General features: G+C 38.0%; 1 protein-coding gene across 3 annotated transcripts in view; it reads left to right on the forward strand.

Annotated features, from left to right (window-relative positions):
- MID1 (midline 1) overlaps window positions 1–15,688 on the forward strand; it is a 324,586-nt gene that overhangs the window by 113,324 nt on the left and 195,574 nt on the right. The window contains exon 1 of one of the 3 annotated variants that reach the window (XM_033116002.1): window positions 11,753–11,891. The exons of 1 other annotated variant lie outside the window; for it this stretch is intronic. The gene's annotated coding sequence lies outside the window, so the exon portion shown is untranslated. Of the gene's footprint in view, window positions 1–11,752; window positions 11,892–12,657; window positions 12,850–15,688 lie in introns of those variants that run through there. One more of the 3 variants, XM_033115995.1, reaches the window with a different exon arrangement.

Genomic DNA, 15,688 nt, shown 5'->3' on the forward strand with positions numbered 1-15,688 from the left:
GCTTTTCTTCTTGCCTGTGAGGTTATAGTAATTTCTTCTTCCAGCTTAATGGTCTGCCTGTTCTGAATTTTATGGGGTTTTGTTTTTGTTTTTTAAAAGGAGTTTCCAGGACTGCATTCTTAATGGTTTGTGTTCAGGCTTGTACGCTACTCTTTAGTTATCTGAAGAAATGACTTTTTTGTCTTCATCATTTCAAAGAAGTTTGTAGGTGGCATTAAAAAACTAAAGCTAAAGTCTACAAAGTCATTTTTCCCACTGATGTCGGAAAGGAATATTACCACTGCATGTGTAGACTTCACATCATAGAGTAACACTGAGGCAAATCCAATTCTTTCCCTATGCTATCTCAAAGCTGCCTCCCTCTTTCTTTGCCCTGTTGCTATGTAAGATTTCCCCCCTTAATCTACTATTTGAAATCTCACCTTCCTAAATGTAAAGAACTTAAAATTTTATTTTTACCCCTTTTCCTATACTCATGTTTTCCAGTCCATGAGATATAAAATATTTTAAATATAAGGGAAAGTATAACAGTTTTTGCTACATCATAGGATAAATTTACCTTTCATCTGCCTGACTGTGAAATTTTATTATAAAGTACCAAGCTAGTCACTATATCTAATCTACATACAAGTGTCTATCTAAAAACTGCACGATGTTAAGTGAAAAGATCTAGGCAGTTCTTCAACATATTCAAAGAGTATATTTATGATGAGCTGACTAAATTATAGACTCTGTGATATCCGGAAATGTATTTTGCCTCCCAGAGACTGAGTGTGGCACCGCCAAGAAGTACAACATAATTCTTCAGGAGGAAGGGACAACCACAGGTAACTGCTCTGGGGAGAGAGCAGCCAAATCTATCAAAAAAACAGGGCTACAGGAAACAAATGATGGGTTCGATGTGAGCCTCCATGCATGCGTCACAGGTACAAAGCTCCAAGTTACAGCCTTCAGTGTGCTTCTCAAAAGGGCTACTCTTTGTAGGGGGTTAGTGGAAGGGTTATGAGGGATTTAGTTACTTAGTGCTGGTTAAAACTGGCGAGGCCAGCTGGTGAAATAAAAGTGCTGGTACAGTTTTTTCTAATAGGAGATATCAGTCTCACATATTTGCACAACTGCAGCAAGACCTCTCAATTTGGTCTTTTCTGCATTCACATGAGAGGTCTCTTCCAGGTGCCAACATGAAGTCAGGGAGGGAGAAAAGCTTTTTCCTCCACTCTCTTAGGTTCAGTGACTGGAGCCATGCAAAATAAACCAACAAAAGACAGGATTAACAGGAGAAAAGGGTTTATTTAATATGCGTGTAGGGAGCCTCACAGAAATGAAGTGAAAAGCTCAAAGAGGCGATCAGACCCAGAGGTTTCTATACTATTTTAACAAAGGGCTCTAAATTGGTGAAATGACAAGACACTGGAAAACGGTTTCAGGCTTCTAGAGGCAGTACATTGAGAAGGTAAACATAGAGGGGAAACTAATGGAAGATAAGGATTATTTCGGTTAAAGTTGTTCATGCAGATTTCAGTCAGTGCCATCTCCAGTGACAAGAGCTGTCTCCTCTTCCTGATATGGGACAGTGCAGGGGGGACACATTCATAAAGGAAAATGTATGTCCTGCCTTCAGGTCATGGGGGACGGTAGAAAGCCTTTTCAGTATCTGCTGTTTCTCAGTTGCGTTCAGCTCAAAATAGTCATCATGACAAAGTGGCGTGTTTGGGGTAGCATCGTCTGATCCCCTTCAATGAGTATATATGACTGCAGAAGTGAAAAGTGGGGACACTGCAGATGTGGATCCTCTCACAATAAAATGGCACCCCACGACCCTTTCTGAATCACTTTTACTACAACATTCAGAATAGCACACCCATATAAATTCAGCCTGCCTTACTATAAAATGTGTACTGTCTGCCCAGAATTGCACACTTGTCAAGATATAAGCTGTGCATTTAAATGAGATCTGTTTTCAAAAACCAACATGGACCATTATTTACATTTTATTTCATTCAAGGGTGAACACAAATCGCTGTTATGAGACTATCTTCATTTCTCTGTTTCTTTTGGATGGCTGCAGAGGATGTGGGCAGGACTCACCATTTCAGAAAGTCAGTGTGTGTCCAGAACTTTCCCAGTTAATGGTCACTCCAGACCGCAACTAAAATTAGCCTGCCTGACAGGGTCATGGCTCAGCAGAAAACGTGTTGTCTCCGTCCTTGTCCAATTAGTAAGATTTTATAAACACACATATCAAGGTATGCATCATGGCACTTAGGGGTAAGAAACAACCGGGGGAAACCACAGCACTACTTTGAAGTCTATGTATCTATAAGTACTTTGTTTTGAGGAATTACATCCATGGTTCTCAAGAAGAGAAGAAGGCAATTCTGCCCTCCAGGGGCCATTTGGCAAAGTCTGGAGACATTTTTGGTTGTCACAACTGAGACATGGGAAGTGCTCCTGGCATCTGATGCGTAGACTCCAAAGATGCTGCTCAGCATCCTATGATGCTCAGGACACCCCCACAACAACCCCAAATGTCAATAGTACCAAGATGGAGAAAACCTGCTTTACATCACTATGCAACATGTTTCAGTGTGCATCACCCCGTGCCTCCCAACCATGGCTCCAAGAACAAACCACCAGCACAGGGCACTCGCAGACATCACACCAGATATTTAGGAAGAAACCAAAGCCTTCACTCAATTCATAAGAGTTTCATGTGTTTTTAAACAAACACACTGAATCATCCATCAGTAAAGATATTTGAGCTTTTCTTGCTTTTTTTTAGACTTAAAGTGGATTTTTCAGGGGAAAAAAAAAGTCAGTGGTGAGTGCACATGGGCAGCCCTGTATAAATCATCTCTTTCTCCTTATTTTGAAAGCTCCTGCTAACTGAGAGACAATTCTTACTTCCAAATTCAATCCCTGCTGCAACCTTTCAAATTTTCTCTCGGTGTTTCTTTTGGTTTGTTCAGACTCGTAATTTGAGTTTAGGGAATGCCCCCTGGTGGTCTGGGATCCTGTCCTTTGAATGTTGATCCTTGGATGGCTCATTAGAAAGCCATTAAGAGCTGGCAGTGGTGTCCCTTTGTAGAATAAAATCAGCGTTCTCACCCACTGAGAGTATCCCTGTTAATCCATTGTTTCTATTTCTTGGAGGAAATAGATTTTTTTGTAACTAAAAAGCAAAACCACCTGGTAGACTTCTGAAATAAATGGAGTCTCCAATCTCCCAATTCTTTTATAAATGGAATAAATGGTTTGGGGAACCTACAAGTGTCCCTGTACCCTATGTTCCTTGAAATGGAGGGAGATGGTAGCAAATGTATAAGAAAGTAAAAGTAGATGAGAATTTCTAGTAATGACTTCACAAAAAAGCTGTTTTCAGAAAACTACGTGGATTGATTACCACAAAGGTCAGCCTCCTGTTTGTTCCAGACAATGCAATTATTAGCCAGGATGTAGTTAGGTGAAATTGTTGATAGAGACCACTTACATAGTCAGTGTTATTTTTGGATACATCATTGTCCTACAGACAAATCCTAACAGCTTTCCAGGCCCTCCCTGGTCTAGAGGAGCACTGGCCAATAGAAATATGATGCAAGGTGCATATGTAATTAAATTTTTTCAGGTAGCAAAATTAAAAAGAAAAGAAAAATAGATGAAATCAACTCTAATAATATTTTTTATTTAACTCAATGTATCCAAGTTATTATCATTTCAACATGTAATCAGTATTTTAAAAATTATTGAAATATTTTACATTCTTTTATCACACTAGGTTTTTGAACTCTGGTGTGTAATCTTACATTTACAGTACATCTCGATCAGACTCGCTACATTTCAAGTGGTCAATAGCCACATGGTGCTGTGTTGACGAAAAAATATCCAGCCCAAGAGGAGGAAAGCTTATAAGAGTTTATTTGAGCCAAACTAACAATAATTGACGGGAAGCAAAGTCACAACAGATTGAGAAAATGCTCCGCAAAATGGTTGTTTGCAGCGTATTTTATACATAGAATCAAAGGAGGAGGGTTACATGAAATCCACTGGTGGTAGATAGATTAAGGGGTTGGGAGAAAGCAAAGTGGGGGGCGGGGGATAATCTCTGGGATTGCATAAAAGTAAATTGGAGAGACAGGTACTTCTTTCACATAGGTGGGTACAGGATAGTCAATAGTTGGCTTTTTACAGCACACAGAGATGGTAATCAGGGGACAAGAATAATAATGAGGGACTCTGTACTTTCCTGCTCTGGTCCAGAAAAGGGATCACTGACATTCCAAGGGCAGTTATCCTAGGTGCAAAAAGACAGTAGGCTCACTTAAGGTGAAGATTGACCTTTGTCGAGGAAGCTACAGGCGAAAGATGTGACTTCCCGCCATGGCCCACTTGAGTTAGGAATTTTCATGTTCACGCCATCCTATGTGGTTGTTTTCAGTCTCCTGAGCTTGTCACGTTTAACCTGTGGCCCCTTTTCCGTCCACACTGGTGACTATCACATTGGACAGACAGCACACCTAACCCCTGCTTATTTCTCCATCTGCATCTATTTCTTCACTCTCCCTTATAAAATTCACATTTCAGCCTCGATGAACTTTCAAGTCCATCGCCCCAAGTGTTGTTCTCTCTCATTTCTTGGTCTTTGTACAAGTCTCTCCACCATCCATCCCACCTTACCTGGTGAATTCCTATTTATTCTTCACAAAAGTTGGTCATTCTGGGGGGAGAAAACTGTTAGGGAGGAATAACTTTTCCTCTTACACTCTTAGGTTTAATGATTGGGGGCCTACGAATTTAAGCTGACAACAGACGGATTAGTGATGGAACAAAGTTTATTGATATGTGCAATGCACAAACACTTGGGAGTGCTCGGTAATGAGTAGCTCAAAGGGGTGTTTAGAACTTGGGGCGGAAATACGTAACTCAGCAGGGAAATGGATTGAGGAGAAGAGCAATCCTATGGGAAAAACACATAGGTTTCTTTAGGAAAGTCAGATGGGTTTTTAGGAGAACAAATGGGAGATAAAGAAAAGTTTATGATAATGTTTACTTGTGCAGGTGCGAGTAGTCTTTCTGCTTTTGTGACCTGGAAACTCTCCCCAAGAGGGGATTTATGGTAGGTTTACTCTTGGTTTCTCTCCTAGGAGTAGAAACCACCCAGAAGAGGGAGTTTATGGCAGCCCTGATTTCTCAGAAGTTTCTGCTTTTAGTCAGATAAGGGAAGCCCTGGGAAGACTTCTTTCTGTATCTGTTGAATCTCGAATGTCTTCAGCCTAAAATAATCTTTATACCAACTCTGGAGACTACAACCCCAGTGAAGGCAGAAACGGCTCTGTCTTTCCTGTGCGCTCATCTGAGCTCATCATCTAGGACAGTGAACTAGCACATAATAGATACTTGATAATTATTTGTGGAATGAATCCACCAAATGTAAATACTCTTGGAGAAGAGGAAAAATATCTTTATCTTCTACCTTTCTAAGTTCTCAGCTGGGGCCTCTGTAACAAAAACAACAACAACATATTACCAGAGGAAACCATACACATGTATTTAATGTAAGTTTTACATGATACAGGAGCCTTCATAAAGAAATGAAGACCCAAAGAAGTGGTTAAACCTGAATGTTTTTAATGTTAGGTTTGAGGAATAGCTACCAATACTATTTAGCAATAAAAACCAATGGAGTAATGATATATGTTACCACATGCTTGGCACTCAAAAACAGTTTATTTAGTGAAAGAAGCCACACACAAAAGACCACGTATTGTATGATTCCATTTATATGAAATGTCCAGAAAAGATCAATCTATAGACACAGGAAGTAGTTGCCTGGAGCTAAGGTTAGGAATGGGAATAAACTGTAAACAAATGTTCTAAAACTATATTTTGTGATGCTTGCACAACTTGGTAAATTTACTAAAAGTCATTTAAAATGGATGAATTTTATGATATATAAACTATACCTGAATAAAGTTGTTAAAGATTAAAAAATAATGACACTTTTAAAAAGATATGATGTAAAAATGTATACATATCCAACTCAGCTAGTTGAATGTTCTACCGTGTTTCCCCGAAAATAAGATCTAGCCAGACCATCAGCTCTAATGCATCTTTTGGAGCAAAAATGAATATAAGACCCGGTCTTATCGTATATAAGACCTGGTTTATCTATATGTGTATCAAATCAACCTGTCATAGATAGTGGTTATCACTTCGATTTTTAATTATAAGTGACTTTTTTCTTAGATTTATTAATATCCACATTTTATCATTGAGCATTGTTACTTAAAGCAATTAACTTACAAACAAACACTTTTTAAAAAGGTGAAGTGCAGCTCCTCTTCTGCAGAGAATGTGGCAGCCCTCCAGAAAGGCTGGGCCTTGGTATTCCACACTCCTACAGCACATGTGACATCATAGAGTAGTACTTGCTTCTGACAGATTAAGTTTATGATTGAATGATTGATTCCTTGGATGAATAAAATTTATGTGTGTGTGCACGTGTACATGCTTCAAGTGAATAATGATCCAAGTTCAGACGAGGACCAGAGTCAAGTAGCTTCCGGAAACAGAGGAACTATATTTATTCAGGATGTTAATGATTTTGTCATTAAGAGTTGATAGTGGAACTCTTTTTGTTTCTAGAGAATCAGGGCTGAATTTACCCGGGCATTCTTTGAGAGGAGTGATCTTTCAAGGGTCGAAGGAAGCGCTGTAGCATAAAGTATTAGAGATTTCAATTGGGGTCAAGTAAAAGGAAATGACTACTATTGAATACAAACATGGCAAAATTTATTAAAAGCTGATTACTGTTAAACCAGTTTATTAATTCAGTTAAAACTATATTCTCCTAGTGTCACACAAATGACTCTCATTCGATCAGGATTATTTGTTTAATCCAGCTTCATCAAATAACCCAAATGTGACACTCTTGACTATTGTTCTCTTACCACAAGAGGAAATTCTACATTCAAATTTGTCCATGTATAGTTTCTAAAATCTTGGCTGAACAGCACTTTCAAAGTATTTGTTATATGAGAAGTTAGCAATTTTGCTTCCAAAAATAAGTTGTATTTTCACACATTTTTAAAAATATGAATGTTTGGGGAAAGGTAGCCACAGTTTTTCTTTTCTGATGTTCTGGTCCCCATTTAACTATATCCTACTACTTCAGTGATTAATATGAGAATATTATTCTCACCCATGACTAATTTGGAAAGCAATTGTATTTATTTTAATGGCATATCTTCTTTTTTCTTAAAATGTATTTTATGTTGCTAGTGCTCTTTTTGTTACAAATGAAAGACGAAGTGTTTCTTTTCGTATCCCTTAAATACTTTACATCAATTAGAGGCTTATAGGTAGCTAAACAATAAATTCTTCCAATAAGCAGAAAGGAAAAAGTGCTTTGCTGGGGAGCATTCTAATCAGCTCTCAATTATCTAAAAAAAAAAAAAATTAGGTCAACCTTTCAGACAATCAACTCAGATTATTGTCCTCTGAGGTTCATTTTGAAATACCCTTTAATTTTCTGTGAACATTCATTATAAGAATATTAGAAATTCACTAAAACTGCGATCCTGTCACAGAAATACAACCAATGTTCACATTTTGATGTAGCTTTTCTTAGAATGTTTTCAGTATAGTCACAAACATAACACATAATTCATTTTTATACAAAGATTTATTCAATAAATGTTGAGTATCTATTATATGTTAGTGTTATTTCTACTGGATGGCACCATATTTACTATTCTGTCAACTCAGCATTCACTATCATTTGAATGTCTTTCTATGTCAATACATTCGGATCTGTTATGTCATTTTGATGGCTGCATAATTATGGCAAATTGTACTTTCCAAAATGGCGACAACCTTTCCATTCACCCACCTCACGTTCTGAACCTTGTCATGCCCCGTAGAAGTGGAGTCTCTGTCCCCTCACCCTGAACCTGAGTGAAGTTTTATGACTGCCTCAATTTGCCAGAGGTGATGTGGAGACATGACTTCCAAGAGAGATTGTAAAAGGTGATATGGCTTCTGCTCTTGGGACACTCACCTTTGGAACACAGCCACCATGTTGTGAGGAAGCCGACACCACACAGGAGAGGCTGTGTGTAGGAGTTCTAGCCAACAGCCCTAGCTAAGGTCTCGGGCAACAGCCAGCATCAACTGCCAGCTGTGGGATGAGTGAGTCTTTGGATGACTCCAGCCTCCAGCCTTTAAGCCACAGCAGCTGAACTCTTCTAAAATCACAGATTTGTGAGCAAAAGGCATGTGGCTTAAGCCACTAAGTTTCCAGGTGGTTTGTTACAGAGCAGTAGATAACAGGAATAGCAATATTCCTTTGAATGACCATATCATAACTTTTGTAGCCTTTTTTATTTTATTTTTGGACATTCCCATTGCTACTAGAGTTTTAATGTTGTTGTTGCTTTGCTAATATAAGCATATATATATATATATATATATATATATACACATATATATGCAAGTGATGTTTATATTAGCAAATCAACACCATTAAAATATATCTGAACATAATGGTATGTGTAGCATTATTTTCTCAATATTATTCCCAAAAATAGAAGTGCACGTCTAAGGATATGCACATTCTAGGTGATTTTGATGCAAGTTCAGGACAGTTCACTTTAATGTAGTTTAGAGGCTCACAGATATGTATGGTTTAGAAATAGTTAAATTTAAAATACTTTGGTAAAATCAATCACTAGAAATTCATTAACTGAAAATGAAAGATTATTGACTAAGGGAAAAACCATTCCTATTTCTATCAAAAAAAAGTTCTGACTGTTAAATTCAACATAATACAATTAAATATTTAAATTAAGAAGACAAGGTGATTATGCAAATGTGAATTTTGAGGGTGACTCTCTTACTTAAATCTGATTACATATTTGTCACATATACTCCCCAGGTGGAACCCTAATACACTTCATCATTTCACATACCATACTTCATTATAAGGTAACCTTTATTAGATGCATTTTAACTGCAAGAACTTAAAGATATCTTCAAGTCTAAAAGTTCCTAGAGCTTTCTGACGACTAAATAATTCTAGCGCATTCTGAAGACCTCGTCCTGAGTAGGGTTTTACCTCTGAGTCAATATTGTCAAAGGACCAGATGCAATGGCTTAACTGGTTGTGGAGAACAGATGAGAGTGGAGAGTTACCTTGTGTCCGTAGCCGATATAATCATTACCTAAAAATGTTAGGTGGAGAAAAGTTTAAAGGCAATGTTTTCATGTTAAGTGCTACAATTTTTTTAAGTGTCATGGCTATTCTAATATCAACTATCTTTACTAATTATGTGTGAATGTGTATGTGTCTGTGTATTACTTGTCGCCTTCCTATATAATAATAATATCTAAGGTTAGTATAGTAGTTTCAAGTTTACGTGGTGCTTCCATATTTGTTTTCATTGTTTTATTTAATCTTCATAGTAAAGCCAAGGGGTCCTCACTTTGCAGACGGTGAAAGCAAGTCTAGAGAAGTTTAAATAATAGGACAGAGACAACCAGCACTTGAACACAAGTATTCTGAACTTAAGTTAACATCTTTTAAAGTAGAAACCAAGGACATCTATCCTATCTTCTTAAGACTGTCTCTCACACTATGCTAAAATTCATTGCACAGAGTAGGGGTCACCAAACATGTTTTGTAAAGGTCCAGAGAGTTAACATTTTTGACTTTGTGGGCTATGCATCCCACAACTGCAACTGCAACGTCTCAGCTCTGCCACTGAAGCACGAAAGTAGCCATGGTCAATATGCAACGAATGGGTGTGGCTGTGTTCTAATAAAATTTTATTTACAAAATCAGTGGGCCTTTTTGGTCTCAGTCCATAGTTTGCCAGCCCCTGACATGAAAGGATGAATAAACACAGAGGAAATCTCACGTCCCTTTCTACCCTTTCAGCCCCATTCATTCCCTCTCACTATAAGAAACTGTTTTTATTGGATTCTTGTTTATCCTTCCAGAGTTTCCTTTTTTGCAAGTACAGGCACATACATATATAGACTTTTAGTCCTACTGCACTGTCCTTATTTTTCCCAGCCCCATGCCCTCTTCTATACTTTGTTTTGATTACTTGGGCATTTGTCCGTATTAGTACACAGAGAACTGGCATTCTTTTCTGCAGCTACATAGTACTTTACTGTGTAGATGTCCTCTAGATTAATGAGTCTACTGCTGGGTATTTGTGGTTTCCATTATTTTGCTTGAAGGTGTGACATTTTATGCTTTACTGTTGATTCTGAGGAAGATGCCTAGAAGTGGTATTGCTGGATGGAAGGGTAGAGGCATCTGTAAATATTATTTACTGCCACATCTCCTCCATATTTGTGGTAGTATTTTGTACTCCCACCAGCAACTTATGAGAGTACCTGTTTCCCCAGAGCTTCACCAATGGTGTATGGGGCCAGACCTGTGAATTTAGTGTACAAGAAATGGTATCTCGGTGTAGTTTTCATTTGCATTTATTTTACTGCAAATAACAAAGAACATCTTTCCATGCACTTATGGACCAATTATATGTCTTCTCTGTTTCATAACTGTTGACTAATTTTTTTGGGGGTGGTAGGTTTTTCTCTTTCCAAAGGTTAGGCACTCATTAAACATGAAGGAGATGGGCGCTCTGTCCTCATTCATCATTTGTTTTGACTTGGCTTAGGCAGGGTTTTGCCATGTAATTTTTTAAAATTTTTATGTAGATAGAGCTATCAATTATAGATAGATAGATAGATAGATAGATAGATAGATAGATAGATAGATGATATAGAGAGATATAGATGACGATAATGGATATAGATGATAGAGATATCATCTCTGGATTTTTTATTCTCCTCGTACTGAACATCTGAGATTTAAATAGGTAAAAAAGATAGAGGTGATGATGAGAGTTGTAAAGATATTAGAGCTTTTATTTGCAAATAAGTTTGTATTCACAGTTCAAATGGATTAACCAAGTGTTATTTTAAATGTTAAGACTAGTGGTGCATACTGGTACAGAGAGCAACTAAGACATAGAATCAAGCAAAATGACCAAGGTTGATTCAAGAGCTATGTATTACTTGATAATGAGAAAAAGGAAAGTCTTTTACAATCAAGAAAAATGTGATATTAAATGAGTTCCAGTTAAGTCCAAAAGTATATAGCTACTTAAATATCTTTGCTGTTGCTTACATATAATTTTATTGTAAATAGTGTGTAACAGAATTACATCAGTATCGTGCAGGTGTTTAATAGTGATATTTTAAAAAACTAAAATGTTCCTTTTGAAGGTTACGATTTTGTTGCCAGGTGATAAACTTTTAGAATATTGAGATGTGCACTTTTGTTTGGTGTTGTCTGAATTCTCTACTGAGTACATTCATATCTCGACCTACTTCCCTTACCCTAGCAAAGGAGAGCCAGAATAATTGAAGTTAAGAAGGACAGATAAGTTACAGCATTTGTTATGCGCCCCAGGCTCATTTTTGCTATTGAGATGGCGTTGTCACCAAGCAGAGACAATTTTCTTTCCTGAAAGGAGAGACTGGATGGAGGCCTGGGGTTGGGGGTGCAGCCAGAACCATGATGTCACAGATTACATTGTCTCTTGGGCAACTCATCCATCAAACCGTCACCTCTGATTCTATTCAGGGTCACTACAGAAAAGAGGCGGCATGCCCCAGTTTGGGCATTCTGAAGTGTTAGTGTGTAGTGGAGCTGGTGGTGTGAAGCTGATTCATTCTGTTTCAAAGGCCCAGCAGCATCGCCTTAGAAATAATGACTCCAAGGCAAACAGCTCTCATTGCAAAATCTAGAACTGTGCCATCTGCTTGTCTCCTCTTTGATTTATTCATTTTGGGGTTTTAAATGACGCACTCAAAAGGTAAGTCTTCTTTTTAAACCCTCGAGGGGAAAGGGGGGGGGGAATTCCAGATTGATTATAGCATATCTGAAATACACATAAGATATTTGTTTCAAGTTAGAAGGGGATTTCGATTTTTAAGGTGTGAATATTGTTGACATACGAGGGGGTGAACCCTGTCCTCTGAGAAGATGCAGTACACTTTAGAAAGATCATGCCTTCAACTTAGCAATTTACTTTTATTTGCTATCTTAAAAACATGATCTTCTAAAAAGGCAGTTTTGTAAAAACAGGAATTTTTCAAGACCTTTGATAGAGCATGTAGATCCATGTTTTTCGTATCTGATATTCTGCCTTGATGGTTTCGGTTTATTTTCAGTTTGGGGATACATTCAAAACAAACAGCTGCTGGAAATTGTCAAGGGCTCTTAAAGTGCTAGGTAAAATTGGGCAGCTTCTAGCTGAATGCTCCGAAACTTGTTTGAAATTATTCCGTTCTGGGAGGGAGTATAAAGGGGTATGGAACTCGGCTGAAGTTTTAGGCTGAGCCGCCCTTCCCACCCCTGAGAAACAGACTGGCGTTTGGGAGGTGTGCGCATCTCTGTGCCCTGCCGGGACCATCCTGTCCCGGGCGTGGGACTTTGTGTCCTGACGCTGAGGAGCGCAGAGGGCCGGTTCGAAGCCTCTCTGAGGATTGGCCTCGCAGGAATGAATGCTAGCAACCCCCCCTCCCCCTGCCCTCCTGCTCCCCAGGAGAGGCGCTTCTGCAGAAGTCATTTGGTTTGTCCGCCGGTTTTCCCTGTGAGGGGATTAGAGAATAGGAGTGCTTTGTGAGAAAAAGCCTGGGAGAGGCTGCTGGGGAGAAACCAAACCAAGGGAAGGAAGACTTTAGCTTTCGTGGTCCCCCTCAGTGAAGTGACGCTAAGAAACCCAGAGCAGCTGGGGGCTTATTTTCCTTCGTCTACCGTAGGAGAAACTGGTAAGGCTCATTTTTCTCTACTACTCTGAGATGCTACTGTAATTGCTGTATTAAAGTGCCGCTGTTGGAAGGAAGGGAAATTGGTTAGCGATTCTGGGGACATCCTGCATTGTCCCTGCCTAATGTATGAGAAAGGAGCTGTTTTCTGCACAAAGGGCTGGTAGCCATAGCATAATCTTACTTTTCCTAAACTTGATTAGCATCACTTTGAGCATCTGACTTAAACAAAACATATGTACAGGCAGAAACTGTACTCCATATAGGAATGCATTCATTTATAGGATGATCATATTTTAAAGCATATGTATCTAAATTTGATTAGTTTGGGGGTACAACTGCATGGGGGTAGGAGAAAATTGGGCCTTTCTGGAAAATTCCAAATTATTTCCTGTGAGAATGTGTTTGCCATTGCATGTTTCACCTGTTTTGTAACTAGGGCTGTGAGGACTAAAGCCACCGCTGATAAACCAAGTTGTCCCGAGATTAAGTGCCAGACAGAGTGAGATAAGGGAAAAGCAGTCCCACTGAAATGAGGGAAATGGAATTTTGTATTAGTCATGAAGAACTTTAGATTCTCTATTTGTTACTCAGCGATTGTTCTAATCAGAAAGAAAAAACGAAGAACCTGTCCCAGCGTCAGAAAGAATAGGTGCCACTTCTTCAGCATTTTCAAGGAATCAGCTGGCTCACACAGCCTGATTTGGCAAATGTTACTTCTTACTCCCTATTCCATTCTGTTACTTTTAGAATTGACTTGGATATTTGTATGGTGAGGTATACACACACCCACCCACCCACCCACGCAGACACACACACACACACACACACGTATGTATACACACACACAGGGTGCCAAAAAATTAAAAAATACACATTTTAAGAAAGGAAAAAAATGTATTAAAATTGTAATGCTCAATATATACCGATAACAAAAGATGAATACAAGTCATATGTATACATTTTTTTGGCACCCCCGGTTTATATATATATATATGTGTATATATATATATATATATATATATATATATATATATATACACATATATATATATATAGCCACACAAATACCCTTTTTATATCCTGGGAAACTTGAGCCTGAATAGTTTAGAAATATATTACTACAGTTTGAGGCAAATTATCCTTCAAGCAAATTACTACAGTCCTTGTGAGTTGGAGTATGTGTGAAGAAGATATAAGCGACAGACAACTGTTGTTTCTATGATGAACAGGTCCAGAAGCTTGTCCTCAGAGCTGAGAAGCAAATTCCTACAAACCCTGCTCGCCTTTTCCCCACCCCACAAGAAGGGCTGGTAATCATTGTTGTGGTTGTTGTTTTTCTCTGAGGCAGTTTGGACGCTGCCTAATGTAGCTGACTATAAAGTTTTTTCTTCCTCATTAAAATAAAAGTAAAAGCCTTGCTCTATGCACAGTTCTGATGGTAGCTATTTAGTTTCTAAACTTAACATATACCAAATAATATACTTACTATTATTCCAATTGAATCTGTGCGTCATGAAAACAATGATCTAGTAAAATGATTCAACACCAACTAATTACCTAGGTCTACAACTTTCACTTCAGTTGAAATTAGATCCGTAGAGTTTTTCCTACTTAACGCTGCAGTCTTAAAATGACCTGGTTATTAGAATATTCAAAAATTGAAAATATGTGGCGTTTATTTCAGTAATACCAATCAGTTTTTTTAAAAAGTACCTAACTATTTAAATTGTTTTTTTGCGTGGATATTAATAAGAACACCTGAAAAAAATATATGCTCTTTCTTTAAAATGAGCTAATTTTTTGCCTGCAGTATCCTTTGCGGACAAATGAAAGCCAATTTTTCAGTTTCCATTCTTCTTCGACTGAAATGCTAATTCAACCCAACAGTTTTATCTTTGCTTTTAGGAATTGTTTACAGAATGCAGGCAGTTAATTTGGGGATCCTGAATGTGAGATAACAGCTAATCAATTTCTCTATGAACTCTGAGGACGCCTGGGAGGTTTTGATCAATGTTATTTACTGTTCTTTGCTGCACGCTCGTTCCAGTTCCAAAGACTGTTTACCTTCATAATATTTGAGCCCGAGAGCGTCGAGTTTATTACAATTGATTTTCTTTCCAGATTGATCTTTTAAAATACTTTTGCTGGTCATTTTTCACTACCACCTTATGAGATTTTCATTCATCTGGCATGTATTTATTGAGTGCCTGGGTGTCACTAGTGTGGCCCACGTTTGCTGTTAGACATGAAAACTATATTTGGGTGGGGCTCCCTGCAGAGGCAACCAAGGCCAGGAAGGGAAAGACCAGGTTTTACTGTTCGAACAATTGTTTGCATGTTCACAAGGTTCAGTGGAGAATGTGGTTTCAGCAGCCACAAAAAATGCTCATTCTTTTGAATTATTAATACATGAAAAAATGTTACTGACTACTTAGACCTTGGAGTGGAAGTAATCAATAATCCTCTCCCATTGCACAGACCCGCCGGGTGTTATTCTCTTTGCTGGGCATTTAAATAATTCAAAAGTAAGATTTCTCATGAATTCATCTGGCCATTATACAAGTTGGGAATATATGGAAAATAGTTCAGCAAGTTTAATATTTACAGTTTATAAATTACTATTGCTTCTCATTTTCTGCCTTGATTTATTAGTTTTTTGTGAGATGGTTTTTATTAAACATTTTTGTCTTGTTAAATGATATATCATAATGATATACATAATTTATAATAATAGCAATAGGAAAAGGACATCATAGGAAAGAAATGAACGTTCCTTGAATCCACCAGGCGACAGACACGGCCCTGGCCTCTTCACAAACCTGGCATCATTTAATCTCAA

The sequence above is a fragment of the Rhinolophus ferrumequinum genome, chromosome X (genome assembly GCF_004115265.2).
Source record: "Rhinolophus ferrumequinum isolate MPI-CBG mRhiFer1 chromosome X, mRhiFer1_v1.p, whole genome shotgun sequence".
Taxonomy (NCBI): Eukaryota; Metazoa; Chordata; class Mammalia; order Chiroptera; family Rhinolophidae; genus Rhinolophus; species Rhinolophus ferrumequinum.